We start from the raw sequence: 25,555 nt of genomic DNA, 5'->3' as shown, positions 1-25,555 counted from the left end.
ACCTAGACAATTCCGCCTGTCTGACCTAAACCTCTCCCCTTCTCTCCACAGGTGCGTGCACACCCTGCTCTGGGTCGGATTCTGGGCAGTCCAGGCCTGCGTCTGCTGGTCCCGAATATTCCTTGCTCTACCAGTTTAAGGTTATGTCTTTTGGATTAAAGAATGCTCCTGCTATGTTCCAAAGGATGGTACATCATGTTCTTAATGGAATGGAGGACTTCTGCGTGGCATACATGGATGACATTGCAGTGTTCAGCCCTACTGGGAAAGAACATATTGCCCACTTAGGATATGTTTGGCAGGCTCTTGAGCAAGCCAATATGACCATAAAGACAAGCAAATGTCAAATTGGCCAGAGTAAAGTGGTCTACCTTGGACATGAGGTAGGAGGAGGTGAAATAAGGCCATTGCCTAACAAAGTACAAGCTGTACAAGACTGGGCCACCCCTACTACTCAATCCCAAGTGAGAGCCTTTCTAGGTCTCACAGGTTACTATAGGAACGTCATTGAGAACTATGGGACCATAGCTTCTCCCTTAAATGTGATCTCCTCCCCACATTTCCCGAGGAGGTCGGGTGGAATGAGGAGTGCACCTAGGCATTTGAAGGACTTAAGAAAGCCCTTTGTCAAGCTCCAGTCCTCAGGGCTCCTGACTACAACCAATCCTTTATTGTACAGATGTTTGCAATACAGGTATTCGTGCAGTTCTGAGTCAGCTGGATTCGAAAGGGAGGGAACACCCAATGTGCGTCATCAGTAGGAAACTGAAGGACCCTGAAACAGGGTGGGCAAACATAGAATGTGAATGTTTTGCCATTTTGTGGTCTCTGAAGAAGTTTAGACCACACTTGTATGGATCTACTTTTGTAATTCAAACAGACCATCAACCCTTGAAATGGTTAATGCAGACAAAGGGGGAAAATAAATTGTTAAGATGGTCTATCAGCCTACAGAGGTTTGATTATACCATAGTACACAGGTCATGGTGTAATCACCAAAATGCTGCTGGTCTCTCCAGAAAATATGACGACTGAAGTAAGGAGATTCATCCAGGGGTGGATAAAAATTCTCCTGTCCCTTAGTCTGGGGGGCCAAGTGTTAGGGAGAATTCTCAGAAATGTGCTAATTCCTCTGTACCATAGAGACCCCCAGCTCTTTTGCTGGACTCTAGGACTTTTTCATTTTTACCTGGAGAGAGTGAGACCCTTTTTTCCCACTCTCTCATGTATTTTATGTATTTTGAACTGTGTGTTTCTTTTGGTTGTGGAGTCTGACAAACTCCATAGGCATCTTCTTTTACATTGTGTCACACAGCACCTTCAATGCAGTGGCACAGGGAAGTCTTTCAGATTTCCAAAGTTTTAAATACCTTTCCCTTGGATAACTACTGTTTCCAAGAGAAGTGAAGTGAAATTAACTTTACTTACATTGTTAACTTTCTAGACCCAACACACATTATCCTACAAAAGGGTGCTGGAGGGGTTACTTAGTATCCCCTTTGTCTAGTTTTTCATGTAACATTTATGTTACTCTTTCCTTGATGAATGGCTGGTGGCAGTGGTTTACTTTTAACTACCATAGTGTGTATTTACCGCGGGATGCATTCGCAGCTGCATAAAGCACCCAAGGGTGCCATTTTTGTCAAAATGGCCCTGGTCTACTTTTTATGCCATTTCTTCATGGAAAGGTCCTTCTTGAGATTTACTCTGTGCGCCAGGGTGTCTGGTGGGGGCAGGAAGTGAGGGAGGTGCCCAAAACTCCATGTGCTTAATCTCCTAGGAGACAGGAATGCACTCTTAGGTGATTGGCCGGCTGGCTGTCCGGCAAGGACAGCCACCCTGCTGGGTGACTGACAGCTAAGCTGAAATGAATGGGAGAAACCTGCATAAAAGGTGAGGCTTTTTGACTTGGAAGGCAGAGTCGACCACTGGACGAAGGAACCTGAAGAAGAACTTGGAAGAGAAGCCTGCTGCAACTCCTGGACCATTGGTTTGCCCAGTCAAGCCCTGCTGCTGTGCTGAAGCTCAGAATTCACCTCGACTAGAGAAGCCTTTCATGGACGACTTCTCCCCTTGAGTTGGTGATACCAATCAACTCCAAAGTAAGCCCGTCTGGACATCCTCTCAAAGCTTGCTGAAAATCCACTGCAGTTGCTGCTGGAACTGAAGAGCCAGGGAGAGCAAAACCAGAGTGTGTGCGTTGCTTTTAAGTTGGCCAAGAGCTCCAGGAAGATCCTCAGACTCCCTGGAAGCAGGACTGACCGAGCCTGAGCCACCTCAACAGAGTGCTGGACCCCAGATGCAAAGAAAGTCTAAGTCAACAGCCAAGAATCGCGGTAGTGCTATTTGCTGAGATGCGAGGAGCTGAAACCGCGAAGTGCCACTGAAAAGAAGTTGGTCCCTTTCTGTCGCCGATTATCCCATTGCAGTGCAGGGGTCCTCCAGACGTCCTCCCTCTTGTCCCCCCGACTGAGGCCCAGGAACACAGGATCTGCAGAGCTGCACAGGAACAGAAGTCAGCCAAAGCCCTTTTCTTCTAACCAAAGGTACTGTACAGTCTAATAGAACTTACCTCTTGTGTATCCTTACTTGATCTCAGTTGAGACTTGTCTTGGTTGCTTTTGTAGAGTTGCTAACAGCTTCTTTACCTCACAAGCCTAAACAACTTGTGGCCCTACTTTGATTTCTTCTTTTCTCCAAAGATTTGTAAAACATTGTGCAAGACGTTAACCTACCTCTAAGAAGTGCTTCAGTCCACCTAGTCTTTTGCCCAATTGACCCTGGTCTGCCCTGGCTCCCTGAATGACTCTTCTTTCCTCTTACTTTGTGTTGGTCTTCCTTCCAGGAAGGGGTTAACTTACTCTGCATTGGGGGTTCCAAAAGTACGTACCTGCATAAGAATATTTGTGATCTCTTGTTTATTCTAATAACTCTTTTCTTTGACACTCATCTAAGTAATGCTCTAAGTGTAACAGTGATATATTAATGTCCACAGTGTCCTAGTTATTTATGTCACCTGAGGGTGTAGGAAGTGTCTGTGTGTCATCCCAAATGGGTGTTTGCTGAACTAGAGAAACTAAGAGTGTGTATTTTGAAGGTATTTGTGTGTTGCTATTATATTGCTCCCTTCTGAAGAAGGCTTATTCAAACTGACTGTTAAATAAATTAATAATTGTTTAATCAAGAAACCTTGAGTATAAGTGTTTATTTGGAAACTTGTTACTGTGAATCTCTGTGTAACTCCCCTACAGCTCACAATGACCCCTCTTGAGATAAGCCTGGCTGCTCAACCACACTACTAACCTGTGTAGTACAGACTTATACCAAAGGTTGGGTTCCTATTGCCAGAAGGTCAGGGTTGTTGTAGTGCACCCAAAGGGTACTGCATACAATCTTGCCTAACAGCAAAGCAGAGGAGGAATTATGCAGTTGTATAGTTACTGTAATGGCATGTGTTTAATGTGTTCAATAAAAGAATACCGTTTGATGTGAGGCCTGTGATAGTGATATCTAGTGATTAATGGGTGACCATGCATTGGATGTAAGTCGTGGCCCCTGTAATAAGGAGTCAAAGCAACTATTGTGATTTGTATGTGTTATTTGTAATGTTATTTTTACCCCTATCTGACTCAGTAATGCCCCCGCGGCGAGGGGCTTATTGCTATTAGTACCCCAGCCCGCAAGACCAGGGTACTAATAGCATTGTTTTTGTTTACGAAATGCTGCAGTGTTTCTGAACAGAAAAAAAAAAAAAAAATGTCAAAAAAATGGCCTGCGGGAAAGGGAAAACAGAGTCTGTTTTCCCTTTTCATGGCAGCCATCGGGAACGGAGTCGCTGAGGACAGGAGTTTTCCCAGTGCGTTTGTGCCCGAAAAAGGAGAAAAATAAGGTACGTGGGGTTGGGAGGGTGGGGAGTGGATAATTTGCAGGGGAGGAAGTTGTAAGAAAGAAAATACAGTCTCGGGAGGATAGCCCAGTGGCAGCGTGCTTGTCTTGGATGCAAGACGACATGGAGCAACACGGGTTCGATCCCCGGGTTCGCGTTTAGAAACCTCTGGGTATTAAGCGCGTTATAAATATCATATCATATCATATCATACCTGAATCCCCGGCAGGGGACGATGGTAGCCTCCAGCGGTGTGGATACTCGGAGCGGGGATGGCCCCATTTCGAACCTCCTCATTGGCGGAGGGGTTACCACGCCCCCACCGGGGACAATGGCAAGGAAACCCGGCCTGAGGGATTCCCAGTCGTGTAATGCCCTGGCGAGGGCCAATCAGAATATTTGTTACATTCTGATTGACCCTCGCCGGGTACTATTAGGTATTTATTAAGCACAGACAAGCAACAGAGAGCTTTACAGAGGTATAAAGTAATACAGATACATAACGGAGCGCTTTACAGTGGTATACAATAGTACAGATGCATAACGGAGCGCTTTTCAGAGGTAACAACAGAACAGATATACAGCGGGGGGTAGAATACAGAGGGACACCCAAGAGCGGTACAGCTGTACTGGGTGGCGGGAGGAGAGAGGTGGGCGGCATTGAGCGAGTCAGGTGGTGCGAGGGGCCACGTGATGGCAGAGGTGTTGAGGAGGATCTACTCCTTGAAGAGATCTATCTTGAGTTATTTTCTGAATTGTTGGAGCATGGGGGCGAGTCTGATGCTGACAGGGAGGAGGTTCCATAGTCTTGGGACTTGCCTACTTACTGTGAGTTGAATCGGTGGAGACACATGTATGTCCTGTGTATGTGTATGGCACTGGGGTCATGGCCTAGCAAACAATGTGTCCAGTTGGGTGCAGCTGTGTATTTTGAAGTAGGTATGTGCTTTCTGGTTTTACGGATTGGCTTGGAACTTTTGTTAGTGTGTGCTATGTGCTATCTACATGCCGCTTCAGAGTGTTGGACACTCATGTTGGTTTTGCAGTGTTGGACACCCATGAACATTTAAAGAGCTGTTGGACACCCAGGTTGTTTATGAAGGTATCAGACACCTAGGTCCTTTAGTGGTGTTGAACACCATAGTATTGGAGTTGTTGGACACCCAGGTTGTTTATGTGGATGCTGGACACACGGGCTGTTTATGGGGGTGTTAGACACCCAGGAAATTATACTGTTTCAGACATCAGGTTTTCAAGAGGTGTTGGACAACAAAGGTTTTGTGCTTATTGTGATGTAGGACACCATGTTAACTGAGAAGTTATGTTGGCTTCTGAGGACTTTGTAGTCTTGCATCTGACACCTGGGCTTGGTCTGATGTTGAATGCATTTGGAGAATGATCACCGTGAGCGAGTGTGGCAATTGATTGGATCATGTAGAGGGTTTTACGGACGTACAATGGATGTTTGCGAGGTTAAATGCATTAGAGGTAGGTTTCGAGTCCCCACTGCTGGTGCTTTTGAAAATTGTTTAAGTAAGTTTGCCTAGGGAATTCATGTTTTGTTTCTCCTGCACATGGTCTTATGGCTGTTCTTAAATGGTGTCTGGTTAATTCTTGTTCACATGGATCATGCTATTTGAGAGTTGAGTCATGGTATACTTTGCTTAGTTTAAGTGGTCGCCTCTCATTGTAGTTCATATATTTTGACGGGTGACAGGGGATTTGTGTAGTGTTGTCCCACTGTCAGTTGGCATGTGCTTGTGGATAAGTGAGGACAGTTGTTGGGTTTTGGATGTAGAGTGGAGTTTGTATTCAAGGTCTGTAAATGGTGGAACAGCAAGATTACTCGAAGTAATGTCCGGATGTTGCAGTGCTTGCGGCTATGTGTATGTCTCCTTCAACGTGCTAATTTTCCTATTTCTTGTAAGGGGGTGGGTGTGGTGATGTACCCTTATCTATCTGCTCTACTATTTATGGATGTGAGGTCATGAGTGTTCCTAGTATAGAATGTGGTGTGAGTGTTCTCTGATGTGTGTTCCAGGAGTGACAGTTGGTGAGAGGCTGGCTAGAGAGAGGTTGGCCTGGTGATGTGTTCCCTAGTGTATATGTGTCATATTCATACTGCTTGATCCTGCTTAGCTATAACTGTAATAAAGTCTCCTTTTTTAACATCATGGCTCTTAGTGTGTGCAGACTATTTGGGATTTGTGGGGGACATAGGTGACTGGTGCACTCTGCTGCAGTATGTCACTGCAGTACAAGGTCATGTATCAACGTGACATATGGTACTGTGGTCTGAAACAGACTTGCAACATGTGGGTCTAGAGTAGTCAGTTCTGTCTGGCAACTGCATGCAGTCACACGCAAGCAGCCGTATGACTTTTAGAGAGCATTTTGGGTTGCAGTATTGTTTTATATGGCATTTGGGAGCAGGGCTGCTTTGAGTTTCTGAGCCACTCTAGTGCTCCTAGTTGCTTGGTGCCCAGAGTGACAATGGTGGCATTACTGTGCCCAGTCTCAGGGAGGAGTAGATGCGTTATTTCTATGGCTGAAATGTACTCAGAGCATGTGTGAGACTGAGTTGCAGGTTCCTATATTAGAGGGAATGAAAGGACCAGAATCTTGTTTGTATCGAGTGCTGTCCCAATGATTAAACATACTGGGCCAGAGTATGTAGGCAGGTCTTTGTGCATGCATAAAAATATATTCAGTGCCAAACAGTGCACCACAGAAATGTGCCTAGGGGCAATTTTGTTCCTGAGCTAAAATGTCATGTTGTGACAGTATTGCCGACCATCCAATAGAGTCAAAAAGGATGTCATTGGTGATTGTTGTGGTAAGTCAGAATCAAGAGATGGACGTGGTGATATTTTGGTTACAGAATTTCTTAATTTTGTCTCTCCAAACCTAAGCTGATTCTACATATCTCGTCCTTAACCTACAGAAAAGAAAATTAGTCCAAAGAGTGCTTGTCAGGAGGTCCCAAAGTCGCCAAAGTCTGCCATTCGCAAAGCCTATTCAATCCTGAATCAGTTTCCTACCACGATGACCAAAACAATAGCCTAACTTCAAAAACAAAGGATGTGGTGGCTGATTTTCAGACCCCACCATAATGTCCCTTTGTCAGAGAGAATGTGCTTGATCCCATGTTACAGTTAAAAACAAAATATGTCAAATGTCTCTTGCACATTCCCCTCTTCAGGTAGGGGATCAGTCTCTAATTAGTATCTTTCACCCTATTTTACCAGAGATGGGGTTGCTACTTCTGAGACTCCTGTCAGCCTTGCAGAGGCCCTAGTTCGAAGGCCACACCAGGTATTTGCTTTGGGTTTCCCATCATGGAATCTCAGATTGATTTTTCCAACTAGGAGGCATCTAGCTCCTCCCCATTACTGGGGTTTTGGATCCAAAACCCTGTCTTGTGGTTTGGTGTGTTGTTTGCCCTTCCTTGAGACTTGGCTTCATCCACCCCCTCAATCGGGTCTAGTTTCAATTACCCCACCTTGGGGTTGGCTGTTCGTGACCCCACTTGGGGTCCTGCTTCTGGTATCCTGCCTTTGTTTGTTTGTTTGTTTGTTTATTTATATAGCGCTCCTAACCCAAAGGTATCTGGGTGCAAGTCTACAGGTTAAATTGAAGTACAAATGATTTCATTTTTATTTAACAACGTGCATACAGTAATAATATTTACAAGTTAACATTGAGGTGCACGCAATTACATTTTCAATTAACAACGTGCATACAGTAATAAGACGAGGAAGATTATAGTACAATTCAAAAGTATAAATGCAGTGGAGGAGATACCGTTATGGTGCCGGACATAGCACCTTTGCAGAGCAGTGGTACAGGGGTTCCTTGAAGAGATCGGTAGTTTGGTGCTTGGATCCTTATCATTCCTATGAGAATAGCCAAAGTTTTTAGTTTTATTTTCGGAAGGCCTAGTAAGCAGTCTCAATTCTGAGGTCTGATGGCAGAGCATTCCTGAGTTTGGAAGCTAGGACTGGGAAACTCTTACCCCCCTGTTTTTTCTAATTTATTTCTAGGCTCCATTAGTTGGTTGGCTTGGGAGGCTCTGGTAGGTCTGTTCGATTGGTTCTTGGTGAATTTACAGTTTAAGTATTTGGGGGCTTTGTTTGCCAGGCACTTGTGGGTTAAAGATGAAGATAGCGTTTTAAAGGTGATTCTGTTCTTCACTGGGAGCCAAAATACCATTTGTCTAGTGGGAGTGATGTGGTTGGCTTTTGGAATATTGAGTGCCACTCTTAATGTGTTATTCTGTAATACTTGTAATTTGTTCAGGTTGAGGCAACTCATGCTGATATATAAGGCATTGAAGTAGTTCAGTCTTGATAATATCAAGGCTCTCGCTAAGGTGATACAACTGACAGGAGAGAGAAATGGACTGCAAGCGGTAATGAGGTTAGCTGTATATGCCACTGAGGAGTCTGTAGAATTGATTTGTTCGGTTAGAGAGAGTGTTGATTCCATGTAGATCCCCAGAGTTTTGACTTCTTTTACAACTTTGATGGTAATATTATCAATAACAAAATGTTTGAATTGTTCTGGTAATTTGTTTAAGTGGTTTTGGGATCAATCAATAGTATCTCAGTTTTGTCGTTGTTAAGACAAAGGCTATAAGTGGCCATCCAATGTATAACTTGGTCAATTTTGTTCAGGAGTTTAGAATCGATGTCATAAGAACCTGAAAGGGGAATGAGTATTTGGGTGTCATCTGCATAGTTAAGTGTCGGTGACACCCAAACTGTGACGGAGGTCAAATAATGGCTTTGTAAAAATATTATACAAAGTAAGAGAGACGCAAGATCCTTGGGGAACTCCACATAGAATAGGCGTGGGGTCAGCCGTTGCTGTTGGGGTGAAGACTCTCATTGTTCTATTGGAGAGGAAAGATTTGATCCAAGATGTGGCTTTAGCGGAGAAGTGTGCAGCTGAGGTAAAATGTTTGCACAAAATGTTGTGGTTGACCAGGTCAAAGGCAGCAGACAAGTCTAGTACAAGGAGAACTATGTTGCCTTTGTCCTTTAACTCATCCATTTGTATTTTAAGGTCAATGAGCGCTGACTCTGTGCTGTGACCTAGTCTAAAACCTGACTGGCAAAGGCCTAGGAGATTATTAGATTCAAGATAATTTTGAATTTGAAGGTTTGCAGCCCTATCCTGTATTTTCAAAAGGAAGGGTACCATGGTTATGGGCCGATAGTTGATAGGTGTGTTTGGGTTTTTAAAGGAGTGGGTGGACCCACGCCTCCTTGAGGTTGGTAGGGACTGTACTTGATTCAAATGAAGCGTTTATTAATGTGTGATGAAGGGAGCCAGCTCCACGACCACATCTTTGATAAGAGTGGCAGGGCATGTGTCCCCATGACGTTTTGAGGGTTTGAGCCTTTCAATTATTTTAATCACTTCAGGTACCGAGACTGGTGCAAACTGAAATGGGGCCGGCCAATTTAAAGTGGAGTTTCAGTGCTCTGACCGTTGGAGCCTGATGGCAGGCTGCATTGTTTAGTACACATTTTATTTTGAAGGAGCGAGATTTTATCCAAGAGTGCTTTTTGGATGTTGGAGCACCAAGAGGTTCCTTTTATGCAGTGATCCTGCGGGGTCACAAGGGTTTCTAATTCTCTCAGGATGGTAAATAATTCTTTTGTTCCTGATTAAGCATTGATAATTCTTGCATTATAAGTGTCACTTTTGGTTTGGTGAATAGCGTTTTTGGAGTTATTTGAAGCCATGACAAATGTATCTTTGTTAACAGAAGATGTTTATTTTTCCAGATCACCTTAGCTGTTCTTTTAGTTGTACGTAGGCTTTTTAGACTTTTAGTGAACCAGGTATTTAAATGAGCTGTGTGTTTGGCTTTGTACATATTTAGCGGGGCAACTTTATCAACAGCCTGAGACAGAGTTTGGTTATATAACTCTACCATTGCTATCGGGGTTAAACTGTCAAGGTTAGGGGGGCTGATAATAGGGTGGAGTAGGGGCAGAATCTTTTCTGCTGTCATATTGTGTTTATTTCTGGTGAGGGCTGGAGGGGCCATACTCTGGGCAGGGTTTGCAGTAGGCTCTTCCTGGATAGTGAAAGTGATCAAGTGGTGGTCTGACCAGGCGCACAGAGTATTTGTAAGAATCTTGGTATTACAGTTAAGAACGGCAATACAATCAAGCGTTTGGCCTTTGTTGTGAGTTGGGTTTGTAATGTGGTTCAGGAAACCTAGTTCTGTTATCTTATTAGTTAAGGTTAAGGCATTGTTATCTTTAGGGTCATTGAGACCTAGATTAAAGTCTCCAAGTAGGATGCTTTTTGATCCTGGATTGACAATATTGGAGAGTAGCTGAGTCATCTCTTCATCCAAGGATGATACTGGACATGGAGGTCTGTATTGGAGATGTATGGTCAAGGTTGAATTAGCTGAGAGGGGTAGTTTCAAGGAAAGGGGTTCCCCTGAGGTGAATAATTGGTGGTTGAGTATTTCTCTTACACCCAATTGTATTTTTAGCAATGAGTGCTACTCCACCTCGTCTAGAATTTTCTCTGTCTGTTCTAAGGATCATGTAGTCATCTGGTATGGCCAGTGATAGAGCTGGGCCGGCTGCTGCATGCAACCAAGTTTCAGAGATGGCGGAATGTCCGGTTGTTGGTTAGGATAAGATCAGTAATATCAAGCGCATGTGCTGCGAGGAATCTCGCATTAATGAGAGCTCCATTGATAACTGTTAACGCAGACTTGGGTATTTCCCTGTTGGTAATGGGAGATTAGAGTGTACATGCCGCTTGCTGGCAACATGGGTACAAGTTGCATTGGTATTGGAGCAGGACGTGAGGGGTCTGCTGTTGTCATTTTGAGTCCTAGGTTTAGTAGGATGTTTGTGGGGGATAGTACTTTTTGATCTTATTCTAGTGTTCCTTATACTAGGTGGACAAGGTATGTTAGGCGTGGGCCGGGTGGCTCATTTTGCTATCCATTGGGTTGGGGTGAGGGGTGGGGGTTCTTATTAGATATAGTGTTTAGTGAGGTTATAGATACATTGTTAAACTGTTGAAGGGCAGAAAGGAAATTGGTAGGATGTATTGAGTGGGTAGGAGGAGGCATCCTCGGCATACATAAGATTGTCCCAAAGGTGGTTTGCCCGTCCTGTGCTATACGAGTCATTACTATGGGCTAGGGATTAGATGTTTCTGAGGCTGGCGGATTTATCCTGCAGTGCTTGAGGCAGAAGTTTATTTTTTTAAAGTATTTAAGGTGACAGGAAGGAATATGACCAGTGTATACTTGGTAACACTAATATGGCCTATCCTGGATTGAGCATGCCTATGACGCTGCTTCTGTGGTGCGCAATAGTCTAATGATAATGATTAATGATCCCTTAGCATGTGCAACGGATGCTAAAGGCAAGAGTTAGAGGCAAAGGCTCTTAAAGGGATCTAGAGAAAGCGCGTTTATCCTATGTGTTCATGAGAAGTGGTCTCCTCAGGTGTACCTAAGTTAATACTAGTCAGGACAATGAGTAGAAATAATACTAACACTGTACGTGCAGAAGTATAATAGACATGCTTGCTAACAGTAGTATTACATTACGTACAGTGCTCATAAAAAATGGTTTACGAGGCAGAGCAATCACTAAGAGCATTGTTAAGGAGTACCGTTATGACATGTCAACAGGCAAGAATCTGATACAATGACAGGTAATGGCTTACTGTTAGTAGGCGAGCTAGCTAGCCATGAGTCGCATTCGTAGCAAAGTTTGGCGGGAACATATGATTAAGCAAAGGCTGTTGTCGGGCATTTGGACAGCAAGGCAAATATGTAGTCTACACAGTTCAGTGAGATGATCAATGGAGTTTGGCATAATGTTGTAGAGAATGCCGGCATGGACAGGCACACACAGGGGGCCTTCAAGCACAGGCCTTAATGCAAAGGGCCGTGTTCTGCTTGCCCGCGGCCTGGAATAGGCTGATGATAAGGCGATTCATATACCATTGCTAGGCAACAGGAGTAAACAGGCAAACTCGGGATTGCCTTGTTTTCAGATCTTTGTCACCCCGCCTTGGGATCTGATTTCAGTTACCTCGCCTTGGGGTTTCAGACCATTTGAATTTGGTTGTGTGACGTTGATGTCTAACATGGGGTCTGACTCCGGTTAACCCAGCTTGGGGTCTGTTTCCAGTTACTCTGCCATGGGGTCTAGTTTCATTTGCTCTTATTTGGCGTCTGATTTTGTGGTGTGTTCTGGCCTTTCTGGCCTCCTCCTGGGTCCCTAGAGTGACTGCGTACCTTTTCTTTTCATGTGGTGCTCCTCCGAGTGGGTGTTCAGGTAGGCCAACATATACTCTACTCTCCAGTTTCCTGTCAGAGTTTCACATCTGATGGAGCCAGTGCTCTCTTCCTGCTGGGTTTCTGCAGAGTTTTGGCAACAGTTCCGTGTTGCACCAATCGTCTCCTGGTCTGGGCTTCTCCGGTCTGTCTCTCGAACAGACCCTCAGTGTTCCGCAAACTCAGCTGCTGCTGAATCCACCACACCAGACTGGTGTTCGCTTCCACATGCCATACCTCCTAAGAGGAGGTCTCATTGCAGTGTTGCGGACTACCTTCCTCTTTTTCCCTCAAACTGATTGGCTCTTTATACTTCCACAGCAAGGCAGTGGGTCTATCATTCGCTCTCCCATCTGAGACAAAGGAAAGTTATTATACAATGTAATTCCCATGTAACCCACAAGGATAAGATGTATCCCTCTTCAGTGATTGCTTGACCCCCAAGGGGGGTCATCCCCAGCGGAATCCCTCTTCCCCCCTCATAGAGGGTGTTAAGCTTAGCAGGCTCACCTCCCTAATCCCAAAGGGGCTAGCTCCCTCTTGGGGAGATGGGATGAATTTCCTGGATTCATCACATTGTCTTGCTGAGGATCCTCTTTGAGACACGTGGTGTGTGACACATGAGGAGGTTCCAGAAGCAACAAAGGAGGAAAATGCCCCCTGCATCAGGCAGGTATCATGGCTGCAGTTGGGTACAGACTTTAAATCGGTGTGCTCTGTCATCAATTCCATGTGGTTTATGTCCTTGACAAGTCAACCACTAGAGCCAAGATTCGAAAGAAGAGGTGCCTGTACTAAAGACCCAGAAACTGCAGTCCAGGACAACGAGCCAAAGCTATCTCCCGGTGATGCCCTGATAGTTTTGTTTGGACCACAGAAGAACCTTGTCAATGTATGAACAATTAGACTGGTGGGACCATATAGTCCTGCGTCCTGCATCTGAAGCCTGCTGTTGGAAGATGTCTTAACTTTCTCTGGGCGAATCTATGTGATCATTGCACCGCCTTTAATTCACCGATGAAAATGCCGGCTCAAATTATGGTGCGGCACAGTGACCAGATGGATCACTTTTGCCCCCATTCCCAGGCCCGCAATCCTCCAACCCGCACCCCCCTAGCGTACCTTTACTGCGGCAAATGTATGTGTGCGCCACCGACTGCCTTGTACCCCTTTGGCATAAGTTCCTCCCACTTACGTGGGGGGGTGCTGATGCTGCTGGGTCCTTTTTTTATTTTATTTTTTATTTCTTATCCGCTGCTTACCGTAAAGGTAAGCGGGGGACAACCGCTGACTCCCATTACTGCGAGCAGGGGACACCCCCCTAACCCCTGCTCTGCTTGGGCGCAGTAATGGGAGCCAGGATAATATGCAGGGGGAAAGTCGCAGTAACTGCCTGGTTGCCGTTATTTTGGTGATATTTTCATATATTTCCTCCAGGACCATCCTGTGGGATGCCCATTCGAAGGCAAGGCCTCTCAGCTTCACCAGTCACTAACCCAAGCTGGACCATGGGACTCTGACTTTCACTGACTTGTTTCCTAAGGTTCTCTTTCCTGCTGTTGATGCTCTACTAATTGAAGAGGGGCGTTTAATGATTCTGATCTTGACTACTGCCATGAACCATGCGTTCTCTGGTGATCACTGTCTAGAGTTTCTTTGCTGCTTCACTGCTTCTTCAGTATCCTGGAGGTCTCTTGGACCTGCTGTGGCTGCTGTCCTGAGGTATATGGCCTGTCCAGCTTCCCGTCTGTCAAAGCTATCCTAGATCCAGATATGGGAACAGCTGGGAGGCAAGATCCCATCCCTACACGGTCTTCAGCTACTGCACCTGACATCCCTGTACCTCCATCGATGAGATCAATGACAGAAGTAAGTGCACCCAGTGACTATGAGTAGCTCAGGGGTGGATACTCAGAAAATTGGTGTAAGAGATGCAAGTCCACATACCTGTTTCCTGCCCCCTTTCACCTTAGGGATTATAGGGGTGATGGTCCACTCCCTAGCATTCTCTTGCTTAGCTGTGATCAGTGGAGTTATTAAATAGCATGGTATGTCTAACATCCATCTCCAGTATTTATCTGGCACATCACTCTGTTAAGGTACTAGGCATACTTGCCTGATAGGGAAGGACTGCTAAAGCATGTCCAACTGTGTTCACTGTGCTTTAGTTTAAAGTATCTTTACTGTGTTTAGCTTAAAGTGTTGGCAATACCACTTTCATATTACCAAATGTATGTATAAGTGCTATGTGTGATATATGTTATTCTTAAGTTTTACTGGCTTCAGGCCTAATAAATTAGTATATTTTTTACGTCTTTGTGGATTCTAATATTTGACTGTCGTATATATGGATGTTTCTGTATAACACTTCCATACCTCCTGATGTCTGCCTTCCTGCTGAATTCTCGTTAGGTCGATTGTGGTTGGCTAAACTAAGTGTCAAGATCCATGTTCACTGGCTAGGGCATGCTGAGTGATTACATCTGAACACTTGTATATCACGTGGCGGTTGCAATTTATATTATTTTTATGCTGATATGGTCTGCAATAACCTGATACCTTGAATCAGTGAGCGCCATAATCTGCCCGCAGAACTACATCTCATCTGCTGTCTGCTCAATGTGTGCATTCTCTTCGGTTCTTGGCATTATCAGTGTCATTCCAACACTGTAGATAAATGGTCTGTTGAACATGTATCTTGCAATTTGCTCCCATGAGTAGATTGCAGTCACTGGATAGACCTTTAATGCCCGATTCATGCGAAGTGCAAATTTCACCTGCATTTGCCACGTGCTCAGAATAACAGTGTGCAAGCATACGCGCAGAATAAAAAATGTGCACCTGCGCATTCATGGAATCTACAGCACAAAGTAACTGTAACCACAGGTCTCGGACAAAATAGCCCCGATTCGCCCCCACGGAAAGGCAAAAGAGCCAAATTCACCTACACTTGTTGGCTTCCAGGGCATGAACACATGCATCCCGTGAACAGTGCGTAGGGTCCCCCCAACCAAGCCTGCACCTCGGCACCAATGCCTGGGGTTCCCCGTAACTCTAACCAGCACCCCGAGTACATGCGTACAGTTTCCAGGAAAACATTATTTTCCCAGTCAAACTCGTCGCGAATCCCTGTAAACCTTATCTGCACCCCGCTATGCTGCATATGCACACCCATAAGTAGGGTCAGAACCCTGTCTGCGTGCCCGAACAACTAAATCCAACATGCAAACCTACCCCCAGAGTTGCGATTCCTCTGCGCAAGTCTGTACGCCTGCTTTCGGGCTGCGTAGACATCTAGAGCTTTACATCGGCATTTCGCAGGTGAGAGATTGCAGGGTCATATCTATGAACACACTTTGTTCTGCGAGCGTGCTATGGACTGCCTGCGATCCATCCTTCATAATGCCCACTTTCTGGCCTGTTCTTCCTAATTTTGCGTGTTCCGACCCCTATTCCGGCCCCTACGCAGGCCACACCCACTCTCTGCAAGAAGTCTTGCACGAGGCACTAGTCCGCACGCACAGCCGTGCCAAAGCTGTGCAAACTCCACACAAGTCCCGGCAAAGTCCCATAGGCTGAGTAGTGTGGGTTCCCCTTCGCTCAGATCCCCTAACCCTGGTCCCCAAAAAACTGCAGTAATAAACAGACAGAGTTTCTTGTTGGTGGAAAAATTATGGCCGTAGGCTTATTTTATTTTCTACAAAACAATAGAACCAATGATATCATGACAAGTAATAAATGACACCACTCGCTTTTGGGCCCATCGTGTCCCGGATGTGTAGATGCCCCTCCCACTTCTTGGCTGGTCTTATTTACCCGGGGCATCCGATCCTGGACACGTGCCGCCGCCTACAACATTCTGTGACCGTGTACCGAAGGAAGTACTCGGTGTTCGTGTTCCATGTTATTTTCTCCTTGCCCATTTGCTGGGTGGGTTGGGTGGCAAAAACGTTCTTATCTCCCCCTGATCCAGGCCCTGGGAGCCTACCCGTGTTAGGTGAGCTCCTTACCTGAATGTAACTCTCCTTCTTTCTCTGGGGTATTTATACCCCCTTGGCCCATTGTTGCTAGCTGGGGGCAGGACTTCCTCCTGCCCCCATGTTGCTAATTCTCACACCTTTCCCCTAAGAGCCTGGGTCGCCTAGGCTATGCTGCGGGTGGGGGCGCCGCCTGGCTGCCCCTCCCTTTATTATTCGCGCCGTTTGGGTTCCCCCCACCCTGCGCCTAACCCCCCAGGCCCTCCATCATGCCGCACTTTGTGCCGCACGGGGCCTGGGGCATAGGCTGAGTAGTGTGGGTTCCCCTTCGCTCAGATCCCCTACCCTGGTCCCCAAAAAACTGCAGTAATAAACAGACAGAGTTTCTTGTTGGTGGAAAAATTATGGCCGTAGGCTTATTTTATTTTCTACAAAACGATAGAACCAATGATATCATGACAAGTAATAAATGACACCACTCGCTTTTGGGCCCATCGTGTCCCGGATGTATAGATGCCCCTCCCACTTCTTGACTGGTCTTATTTACCCGGGGCATCCGATCCTGGACACGTGCCGCCACACCTGAGTGGGTGAAGCCTCGGCCGCTCAGGTCCCCCCAAAAAGCATCCCAACTTACAACCTCGTTCCGCTAAAGCTCTAAAAATGTTATCAGTAAAAATTCCCATCTCTTTGTTGGATAAATGTATCCCATCCTTGTGGAACAGGTCTGGATTGTTCTGAGACAAACCATGCTTTATAAACTGTAGCCCCATGCTTTTGGAGTACTTTTCTACAGCTTTGTTGAGCTTTTTCCTTGCAACTTCGATTGCATGCATCCTGTGGGCGCCATACCAAATTCTGCGTGTGATAATCTCCGACATGAAAATTTCGGTTTTCCACCAGCAATGCGCTATCGCCCTTAGGGACTCGCACATGTTGCGCAGCAGTTCCCCTTTATTTGTTTTGACTAGATCATTTCCGCCCATGTGGATTACCAGGTACTCGGGTGGATCCCTGAAACCGATCAAATCCGACAACCGGTCGTGGATGTCCTCCCAATGCATCCCAGGAAGGCCCCACCAGGAAGTTATTGTCTTTTTAAAATGTAGACCCTCTCTGAAATCTTCGATCCACCTGCCTGCCCGGGATATGAATGAATGGCCGACTATCCATGCCGACTTGTATGGGCTCGTATCTGCATGGGGGTGGATAGGAAAGAAATCATATCAAATGTTCTCTTACATATCTTTTAAAGCATTGAGACCTCCACCCCCCGATTTTTTTCACTCCTTTCTCTCCCAAACCTCCTGCCCATGCTGATGTGGCTGCCCCTATTCTAAAGGAATGGGTCCCAAATTCCGCTGCATCCCATCCTGCTGCGGCTATGGTTTTCTTTAGCACTGCCTGGAATTGGTATCTGCTGAGAGCCCTGCCGTCCCTATGGATTAGTAGTTGGCCCCCCTGCGTCGGGCCGTACCTCGATGAATTCTTGTGTAATGCACCTGGGGCAGTGCCCCCTATCCTTTATACAATTCAGCTCTATTGTTCTACCTTTTCCCATTTGGTCTGTCTTTGATTTCCTAAGTAGAATTGACATGCCCTTGGACCCCACACAGATGTCTCCTCTTGCCAAGCCGTCCCCTACCACCGTGTTGCGTGCTACTAGTTCCCCAATCCTGAACGCCCCGTAATACGCTAGCGCAAATGCCGCCCTGAACAGCTTTGTCTCATAACTATCGCTGCACGTGCCTTTCAACAACTGCAAGAGTTTTATCATTTTGCAAAAATTAAGGGGTCTCCTCCCATCCGGCTTCTTTCCTTCCAATTTTGCCCAGCCCTTCATTGCATATTTTATCCGAGGGCTGCAAGTTGGGTCTGTCACCCCTGCCACCTTAGCTGTGTATGCGACGGCGGCCAAATGAGCTGCCGCCCAGCTTTTTCTTTTCCCTTGCGCAAATGCTTTCTCCAGGAATGTACACATTTTGGAGATTGTGATCTCCCCCACATTTTGTAAACCAGTTTCTTTTAACACATTATTTACATTCTTCTTGTATTGCTTACCGGTCTTGTATGTTATGGCGTTCCTGGCCAATCTTTCTATCACCTGGCCTTGTACCTCCTCTTCTGAGTCAACCTGGTAGCTGACCGTTTTTTCTCCATTGCTTCTAAAGGGACCCATGCCTTTAGCAGCGTGGGCGTTTTTTTCCTGTTTGCGTCCGGCCGCAGCTCCCGAAATTTGTCCCACTGGAAACGAGACAAGGCGTCAGCGACCACATTTGCTTCCCCGGCGATATGCCTCGCCTTTAGTGCCACATCATTATTCAGACACTCCAATGTAATTGCCCTCATCAATTCCAATACCAGCGGGCATGATGCGCTTCCATTGTTTACCACATGTACTACCGCCATATTGTCTGACCACACATTCAGTTCCTTGCTATTCAGCTCTGCCTCCCAAGCACATAGAGCTACCCAGATAGGGAACAGCTCCAATAATGTGATATTACTCGTCCAAGATGCCTCCCGCCATGCATTTGGCAAATCTTCGGCGCACCAGTTTGTACCCAAGATCGCCCCAAAACCAAAACCCCTGGCTGCGTCTGTAAATAGTACCCTATTGCTTTCTTCGTTTAGTGGTGAGCGCCAGATTATCGCTCTGTTGAATGCTTTCAGGAATGCACCCCACACTTCCAAATCTTTCTTGATACCTCTGCCAATTCCGACTCTGTGGTGACCTTCTTTTGCCCCTCTTGTTCGCTGTTCGATCCTTCTCTGAAATATCCTGCCTTACGATATAACCCGTCCAGCAAAGTTTAGTTTTCCTGCCAGTGATTGTAGTTCCTTAACCTTGGCCTTGTTTTTTCCCCTTAGGCTTTCGATTGTACTCAAGAGGTCTGTTACTTTTTCCTCCGGGATCCTGCACACTCCCTCTCGTGAGTCTATTTCTATACCCAGAAATTGTATTCTCTGAGTAGGGCCCATTGTTTTTTCTTCTGCCAGTGGAAAACCCCACTCCTCCGTTAATGACATGAATTTATTTAAGGTTGCCCCACATAACTCGAACCCTGCGGCCCCACGAATAAAAAATTGTCTAAGTAGTGGACCACTTGTGCCTCCTCTAGCTCCTTTGTGAGTGACCATTGTAAGAACGAACTCACTTTCTCAAAATATGCACATGAGATAGCGCAACCCATTGGCAGGCATTTATCAACATAATATTCACCCTCCCAGTGCATGCATAGCCACCTTTGAGATTCCCAGTTGACTGGTAGTAAGCGAAAGGCTGATTTTATATCTACCTTCGCCATCCATGCCCCTTTCCCTGCTTTCCTGACCACCTGCACCGTATCCTGAAAATCTGCATATGTCACTGATGCTGCCTCTTGTGATATGTCATCGTTTACTGATGCCCCAGGGGGGTATGATAAGTGATGTATTAGCCTGAACTCGCCCGGTTCCTTCTTTGGGACCAGACCCAATGGTGAGCATATATATTCGTCAAATGGGGGAGACCTGTATGGTCCCCCTATCCTTCCCAGTTCTACTTCTTTCCTTATCTTTCGGCCCACCAACACTCTGTTTTCTAAGGCAGATTTCAAGTTTTTTGGGATATTCTGGGAACCCTGAACCTCAAAAGGTATCTTGAAGCCCTCCTGGAAGCCTCTTCTGATTGTCTTTGCGATTTCTTTGTCTGGGAATACCTGTAGCCACTTTTCCATTCTTTCAATTTTAACGGGTGTGGCCCCCTTTTCCATGTTTTTTTCAGTTCCTTTTCTCCAGAGCCCTGTGTGTGCTAGATGATGTTCTGGTACATGTTCGCCCCTACAATTTTCGCATATGTGGCTAAACTTGCATTTCTTGCCCCAGCTGCATGGTAACCCGTTTTCAAAGTTTCTGCATTGTGCTGCCTCTGTCCTAGTCGGCCCATTGGCACTTCTCCCACCCCCTTGTGCTGTTGGCAATATATTGTTCTGCCAACCTCTCTGTGTGTTGTATTGCCTACTCTGAAAACTCTGCTCTCTTGATCTGTCATACTTGCTCTCGTATCTTCTGTTCCCATATCTATAATCGTTTCTGGAATCGTACTGCCAATATTGCCTCCTTTGATAGCCCCCAGCACTGCTCTGTTCCCTAGCGTCCCATTTTTCTTTTAGCACATTAAATATGTATAGATTGAAATTCTCTTCGTCCCAACCTATGCCTGGGAAACAATCCATTTCTTTTCTAAATTCATGGTTGTATTCTTTCCATGCATCCCCCCCAAATGCTTTGTAAACTTTTAACACCCTCTGTTGGTATGTTACCAGTGACAGCCCATCCTCTGGATATTTCTGCTGGATAATGGTGGACATAATTTGGAAAGCCGCTGTCCAATTATGGAAATTCCTAGCTACCGGTGCCCTTTTCAGTAATCCTTTCTCATCTTCTTTTATATCATCTAGTGCTACATTCTGGCCTCTCTTCTGTACATCTTGCAATGAGAAGATATCTATAAATTCTTTCCTCCATATCTTCTCCTTCACTTTCTCATTAATGTACCATGCTTGGGCCTTCATTGAACGTCCCTGTGCATCTTTCCCAACCATGGCCCTGCCATATTTCGTCATTACTGTGGCAGGTTCTTGTACTACTATGCTAGAGAGCCCGGCCGGTGCCACCGGTATGCCGGGGTGTGCCCCTTGCGGGGTGGCTCCTGGTAGCACCCCCTGTCCATCCCCCTGCGTGATGGGTACCCCACTGCCTGTCGTGCATGAGCCATCAGCTCCCTGGCCACCTCCAGCCCCTTCTGCCCCAGTCCTCTTCTGCTTATCTTTGTGTATTACCCCCTTCCATCTCACCCAAGCCTTTAAATGTTCTCTTTCCTCATCTTCGCTACTCTCCTCCTCGTCGGATGTTACTGCCGTTTGTTTGGCCCTGCGATTTTTGCGTTTTTTCTCTTTACCCTCTTGAGCTCTGGGCGACTTACCCTGAACCGTTATGCATTCTTTTAACATTTTGACAATTTTTTCCCCAATATTATTATCAATTTTTTATTTATCTTTTTTGTTGGTCTTCTTTTGCTTTTTCTTGGGCTCCTACGGCTGTTCCTGCGGCCCCTCCGCCACTTCTCTCGCCCGTTTCTGACCTTGTGGTATTATTTCCTCATCTTCGCTGCTGCTGTGCTCCTCTAGTAGTAAAGGCAACATTGCCCTTACCTTCTCCTCCTTCTGCATTAGCTGCAGTACCCATTGTGCTCCATATTCCTTTTCTGCTTTTTTAGCCCATGCGCTAAATTCCTGAGCTCTTCATGCCCGGGCTTCAGCCATTGCTTCCCACGTTTTTTTTTTTTGTTTTTTTTTTACTCTCCGGGGTCTTCCTCTCCACGTTGCTCTTCTTCTGACTGCTCTTCTGTGTGTGATGAGTGTTAATTCAGCATCAATTTCATGCTTCCACGGAAATAAGGAAGTAAAAAGTGGCCAACACCAAAACAACACACCTATCGTGGGACCAGAACTCGGGTCGCCTGTATTGCGAGTTAAAAGACTTATTGCGCAAGTTTAAAGCTGACTTAGTTCCGACGCGGTGCCTGACTTCCTTTCTTCCGGCGCCTGACTTCCTTCGGACGCGGGATTAGCTGGCAGCACTTATTTGCTTTGCTTTCTGTGGCCGTTATAAGAAACAAAATTCGATTGTTTAAGCACGCTCTCGTGCTTTCACTGCCCCGTTGGCCACACTTGCTGAGCAGTCAGGCGAGGGGACAAGGAAGTAGTTAGAGAACGAAAGCAAATTTACACTAATTGTGAAACATGGTCTCGAACTCACAACCTTTTGCAATAGACAGGACCGCCCAAGCAGATTTCCGCCCAACGCGCTTCGCCTTTGTTTAGTCTGCCGGGTCAGCAACTCGCTCGCATGCAGACAAGTATTCTCTGTTCCCACTGCTGCTTCCTCCAGCCCGTGGCTCCGTGAAACATCCGCGGCTCCCGATAACTTCCCGCGGCTCTGTAAGGACTCTCAGCTGGGCTCTGGTCCCGGCGTTAGTCCTCTCCCGCGGCACCTCTCCCGACAACAATCTTCTTGACGCGGCTCCGGCATTGCGTTGCTGCCCACCCGGGGTCCTCTTCTCACGCGGCTCCAGCTCCTGCTACGATTCTTCTCCGGCGTCGCTGCAGAGGGGGAGAAAACAGAGACAACGAAATCTCGAAAAGCCCGTAAAGGCAAAACGAAAAAACGTTCTTATCTCCCCCTGATCCAGGCCCTGGGAGCCTACCCGAGTAAGGTGAGCTCCTAAAATGTTCTTATCTCCCCCTGATCCAGGCCCTGGGAGCCTACCCGTGTTAGGTGAGCTCCTTACCTGAATGTAGCTTTCCTTCTTTCTCTGGAGTATTTATACCCCCTTGGCCCATTGTTGCTAGCTGGGGGCAGGACTTCCTCCTGCCCCCATGTTGCTAATTCTCACACCTTTCCCCTAAGAGCCTGGGTCGCCTAGGCTACGCTGCGGGTGGGGGCGCCGCCTGGCTGCCCCTCCCTTTATTATTTGCGCCGTTTGGGTTCCCCCCACCCTGCGCCTAACCCTCTAGGCCCTGCATCGTGCCGCACTTTGTGCCGCACGGGGCCTGGGGCACACAGTCGGTTCCATGAATCGATGAACGGTGTCTCGCACGCAGTTTGACGTGCAAGCTCCCGATTTCACGCCCAAATAATTCCATGAATCGGCGGCTTTCAGTGTTCACGTTTCAAAATACTGCCCTGCAGGTAAATTGTTGGTTCTATAGAATATGTAGTTTATCCAAACTGTTTTCTAAACAGGCCTGCTAGCAATGCATAACTGTAATCAAGCGTGTGCTACAAACACTTATCTCAGAACAGGTTATCATGCTATGCTCTTTCTGAAGAGGAGCGCCTGCTACCTTTTTTTGAAATTACTGTAATCAATGCAGGTATCAATGGCTACTCCAAACAGCATCACCCTATGAGAAAAACGTTTTGGATGTTGTATACAGCGAGGGGGTGGCATTGTTGAAGCAGAATACATCTACAGGTGTCCATAGTATCGTTTTACCCACATTTTGTTAATTCATACGTATCACTCCTCCCTGCGCTTAAAAAACACAGCATCTACCCTTTGCACCTGTGAATTTGCATTTCATCTGTTTACTGCAAGACAAGGCAGTTTGGCGTGCCTTCATACCACTGTAAATAATAGGTATTACGTTCTAAAGAAGCTTCATAAAAACAGTGTAATATGGCGACCAATCATGTGCCCTTCTGGTGAAGTCCTTCCCTCTTGAAATTGTTCAAGGATTTCTTCTTCCATTTTGAGGTGCAGGCTCGAGGTGCATTCTGAATCCTGTTTCTGTCAGGCCGTGCTACTACTCTGCACTTTTTCTGTGTTGTGCTTGTTGGACAGTGCTGTGAACTGGGTGATGATCACACTGGCAATCCACAGGACCTGTGTATGATGAATCGGCTGCAAGGAGTGATAACACTGCCCAGTGAGTGCAGAGTCAGCGTGTCGGCGATAGGTGGCACAAGCAACAGGGCAGGGGGAGATAACCACCAGCACTGTGTCTGCACCCTACACTCTTGCCTGTCTATGCTGAGCCTAGTTGGGCTCAAAATGTTTCGTTATGCTGTCATTACCCTCTGTGCTTTGACACTGCCGGCTTGCATTGGCACATGAACTGTGTGTGCACAGCTACTGGCTTCACCACCTGTGCCCTCCCTACCTCTACGTGACCCATGCCACATCTTGCATCTGTTTTCTGAAAGCTGCCTTTCTCCTGCTGTCCTGGTGGACCCCTGTCAATAGTAGAGTTCACAGGACTGGTATTTCGTTCTATCCAGATCTGCTCATGCTGCTGGCAAATTAAGATCACTGCACCAGGCATTCTATGTAAGGAATTAACATCTTAAAGCAAGTAAAGCCTTGCTGGAGAAATGCGAGTGGCCTTTTATCAAAATACATTGTAAGGATTGCTAGTAACCCATTTCTGTTTTTGATACTAAAGGTCCCTCTTTTAAGGTCTGGCTAGGAAGTGTAAAGTAACGAAAGTGACAATCTACTGAATCGGTAGTATGAATGTTTGCTGCACTTTTTCTGCCAAATTGCATTTTTGCAGAATGGATTCGTGCAGAATGTTCCACTTTTTTTTTACCACAAACAGGGGGTGATCACCCCCCCTGCCACCCACCACTTCACTCCTTCACGTCTTACTATGGGCCTCATAATGAGGTTGGCGGTGGGACCAAAAACAGTGGTAATGCAGTGGTAACTGCATTATGACTGAATTACCTCCACATTTCTGCCCTGCCGATCTTTGGGTTTGGCGGTAACGAGGAGGAAAAACCTCCAGCAAAATGCTGGAGGTAATTCAGCCACTTTACCACCAATAAACAGACATTTCAGCCGAATTACTGCTGGTGGTAATTCCACCAAAATCCCCATGGAGTCCTGTGGACCCTATAAATGTGGAATAACGCCACCGTACAGCCGGACCAAGTGGCGGTAACAGTAAAACCGTTTGGTGATATTTGGATGGATTTACCAACAAAATACCAGCAAACTTGTAATGAGGCCCATTAATATCCCTTACACATCCCTTACCCATACTTACTATCTGCAAGTTTGTGGTAAAAAAGTGGAAAACAATTCAGCAAAAATGCCATTTGGCAAAGTGGTGTATACCACTGAATCTTCTGCTATAGAGTGATCTCATGTTTATCAATAATACCCAATTGTTCTGTCTTATCAAAAAGTGTGATAAGCACACCCAGGATTCTAATGGTCCATGAAGTACTGGCGGTGCTCCCTCCGTTTGATTTTGGTGCCATGATGATGGCCGATTTGCGTGCACTTTTAGCAACGTAGGTCCTTGATCGCAAAGGATATGTGTGTATCATTTCCTTATTATTGTGAAGAGAAAATGTATGAGTGCCTGATGTTTTTTTATTGGTGTTTTGTAAAAGGGCGACAGAATGCGTGACACTGGGGGGCCCTGAGGAATGTCAGATGATTAAACCCATGACTCTGGGCTGGGGTCATCTCTAGCAAACCATTGAGCACATTTTTTTTTCTTCAGAAACGGACCATTCCAATGCAAGGCAATGTACTTTACTCTCATTTGACTTCTTAATAGGTTTATGAAGCATTGATGGTCTACTGTATTCAAGGCAGCAGCCATGTCCAGCATCACCACCAGTAAGTGCTGGCTACCGTTCTGTCACTGGAAGCAAGGCATCCATGTGTTGCCAACAGAAACCTTGGTCACGTGAAGGCGGTGAAAACCAACTGACCCTGGATGGGGCCTGGGAGCCTTCTATTAATGATCCTGGATTGGCAGAGTTCCCACACTCACACTCTCAATAGCACTCAGG

Source organism: Ambystoma mexicanum, chromosome 2q (genome assembly GCF_040938575.1).
Source record: "Ambystoma mexicanum isolate Mex_15411 chromosome 2q, UKY_AmexF1_1, whole genome shotgun sequence".
In the NCBI taxonomy this organism is placed as follows: domain Eukaryota; kingdom Metazoa; phylum Chordata; class Amphibia; order Caudata; family Ambystomatidae; genus Ambystoma; species Ambystoma mexicanum.
This window is presented reverse-complemented; position numbering follows the sequence as displayed.